The following is a 3403-nucleotide window of genomic DNA, read 5'->3' as shown; positions in this document are numbered from 1 at the left end:
GCCCCCCGCCCCCTCCCCAACCGCCCCCCGCCCCCTCCCCAACCGCCCCCCGCCCCCCTCCCCAACCGCCCCCCGCCCCCTCCCCAACCGCCCCCCGCCCCTCCCCAACCGCCCCCCGCCCCCTCCCCAACCGCCCCCCGCCCCCTCCCCAACCGCCCCCCGCCCCCTCCCCAACCGCCACCCGCCCCCTCCCCAACCGCCCCCCGCCCCCTCCCCAACCGCCCCCCCGCCCCCTCCCCAACCGCCCCCCGCCCCCTCCCCAACCGCCCCCAGCCCCCTCCCCAACCGCCCCCCGCCCCCTCCCCAACCGCCCCCCCGCCCCCTCCCCAACCGCCCCCCGCCCCCTCCCCAACCGCCCCCCCGCCCCCTCCCCAACCGCCCCCCCGCCCCCTCCCCAACCGCCCCCCCGCCCCCTCCCCAACCGCCCCCCCCGCCCCCTCCCAACCGCCCCCCGCCCCCTCCCCAACCGCCCCCCCGCCCCCTCCCCAACCGCCCCCCCGCCCCCTCCCCAACCGCCCCCCCGCCCCCTCCCCAACCGCCCCCCCGCCCCCTCCCCAACCGCCCCCCCGCCCCCTCCCCAACCGCCCCCCCGCCCCCTCCCCAACGCCCCCCCGCCCCCTCCCCAACCGCCCCCCCGCCCCCTCCCCAACCGCCCCCCCGCCCCCTCCCCAACCGCCCCCCCGCCCCCTCCCCAACCGCCCCCCGCCCCCTCCCCAACCGCCCCCCCGCCCCCTCCCCAACCGCCCCCCCGCCCCCTCCCCAACCGCCCCCCCGCCCCCTCCCCAACCGCCCCCCCGCCCCCTCCCCAACCGCCCCCCCGCCCCCTCCCCAACCGCCCCCCCGCCCCCTCCCCAACCGCCCCCCGCCCCCTCCCCAACCGCCCCCCCGCCCCCTCCCCAACCGCCCCCCCGCCCCCTCCCCAACCGCCCCCCCGCCCCCTCCCCAACCGCCCCCCCGCCCCCTCCCCAACCGCCCCCCCGCCCCCTCCCCAACCGCCCCCCCGCCCCCTCCCCAACCGCCCCCCTCCCCAACCGCCCCCCTCCCCAACCGCCCCCCTCCCCAACCGCCCCCCTCCCCAACCGCCCCCCGCCCCCTCCCCAACCGCCCCCTCCCCAACCGCCCCCCGCCCCCTCCCCAACCGCCCCCCCGCCCCCTCCCCAACCGCCCCCTCCCCAACCGCCCCCCCGCCCCCTCCCCAACCGCCCCCCCGCCCCCTCCCCAACCGCCCCCCGCCCCCTCCCCAACCGCCCCCCGCCCCAACCGCCCCCCCGCCCCCTCCCCAACCGCCCCCCCGCCCCCTCCCCAACCGCCCCCCCGCCCCCTCCCCAACCGCCCCCCCGCCCCCTCCCCAACCGCCCCCCGCCCCCTCCCCAACCGCCCCCCCGCCCCCTCCCCAACCGCCCCCCCGCCCCCTCCCCCCGCCCCCTCCCCAACCGCCCCCCCGCCCCCTCCCCAACCGCAGAGCGTGAGTAAAGTGGTTAAAGTTTATTTATTATTGTCACAAGTAGTTTTACATTCACACTGCGATGAAGTTACTGTCAATATCCCCGAGCTGCCACACTCCTGTTCAGGTACACTGAGGGAGAATTTAGCATGGCCAATCTACCTAACCAGCACTTCTTTCGGACAGTGGGAGGAAACCAGAGCACCCGGAGGAAACCCACGCAGACACGGGGAGAACGTGCAAGCTCCACACAGACAGTGACCCGAGGCCGGGAATGGAACCCGGGTCCCTGGTGCCGTGAGGCAGCAGTGCTAACCCACTGTGCCACCCGTATTGTGCCAGTTCTGGGTGCCACACTCTAGAAAGGATGTGAAGGGTTTAGAGAATCCAGAATTGATTCAGGAGAATGATTCCAGGGATGAGGAATTCAGTGATGTGGGGAGATTGGAGAAGTTGGGACTGTTCTCCTTGGAGAAGGGAAGGTCAGGAGGAGATTTGATAGAGATGTTCAAAATCATGAGGGGGCTGGACAGAGTAGAAAGAGAGAAACTTTTCCTATAGGTGGAAGGACCAAGAATCAGAGGGACAAGGTTTAAGGTGATTGGTAAAAGAAGCACTTGGAGACACAAGAAACCTTTCAAATGCAGCGAGTGGTTAGGATCTGGAATGTACTGTCTGAGAGTGTGGTGGAGGCAGATTCACACAGCGAGTGGTTAGGATCTGGAATGTACTGTCTGAGAGTGTGGTGGAGGCAGATTCACACAACGAGTGGTTAGGATCTGGAATGTACTGTCTGAGAGTGTGGTGGAGACACATTGACACCGCGAGTGGTTAGGATCTGGAATGTACTGCCTGAGAGTGTGGTGGAGACAGATTCACACAGCGAGTGGTTAGGGTCTGGAATGTACTGTCTGAGCGTGTGGTGGAGACAGATTCACACAGCGAGTGGTTAGGATCTGGAATGTACTGTCTGAGCGTGTGGTGGAGACAGATTCACACAGCGAGTGGTTAGGATCTGGAATGTACTGTCTGAGAGTGTGGTGGAGACAGATTCACACAGCGAGTGGTTAGGGTCTGGAATGTACTGTCTGAGCGTGTGGTGGAGACAGATTCACACAGCGAGTGGTTAGGATCTGGAATGTACTGTCTGAGCGTGTGGTGGAGACAGATTCACACAGCGAGTGGTTAGGATCTGGAATGTACTGTCTGAGTGTGTGGTGGAGACAGATTCACACAGCGAGTGGTTAGGATCTGGAATGTACTGTCTGAGAGTGTGGTGGAGACAGATTCACATAGCGAGTGGTTAGGATCTGGAATGTACTGTCTGAGAGTGTGGTGGAGACAGATTCACACAGCGAGTGGTTATGGTCTGGAATGTACTGTCTGAGAGTGTGGTGGAGACAGATTCACACAGCGAGTGGTTAGGATCTGGAATGTACTGTCTGAGAGTGTGGTGGAGACAGATTCACACAGCGAGTGGTTAGGATCTGGAATGTACTGTCTGAGAGTGTGGTGGAGACAGATTCACACAGCGAGTGGTTAGGATCTGGAATGTACTGTCTGAGAGTGTGGTGGAGACAGATTCACACAGCGAGTGGTTAGGATCTGGAATGTACGGTCTGAGCGTGTGGTGCAGAGAGATTCAATCGAGGGTTTCAAAAGGGAATCTGATCACTATCTGGTGAGGGGAAAAAAAGAATACAAGGCTACAGGGAAAAGGTGAGCAAGTGGCACGAGGTAACTGGCTCCAGAAATGGTTGGTGGAATGGCCTGTGCTGTGTAACTATTTTATCAACTAACAATTTATTTGAATGTAGCACAGTGGAATGCTATTAATCAGAAAATATTGCCATCTAACAAGGAATTCTGACTGGCTGGCGGTACAGAGAGTGTTCATATCTCGGCCGGAGGATTCAGTTCCTTTTTCCATCCCAATGATTGTGCCTTGCAGTTTTCAGA

The sequence above is a fragment of the Mustelus asterias genome, unplaced genomic scaffold (assembly GCF_964213995.1).
Source record: "Mustelus asterias unplaced genomic scaffold, sMusAst1.hap1.1 HAP1_SCAFFOLD_3103, whole genome shotgun sequence".
NCBI classification, from domain to species: domain Eukaryota; kingdom Metazoa; phylum Chordata; class Chondrichthyes; order Carcharhiniformes; family Triakidae; genus Mustelus; species Mustelus asterias.
The sequence above is the reverse complement of the archived record's forward strand: the minus strand, read 5'-3'. Positions refer to the sequence as shown.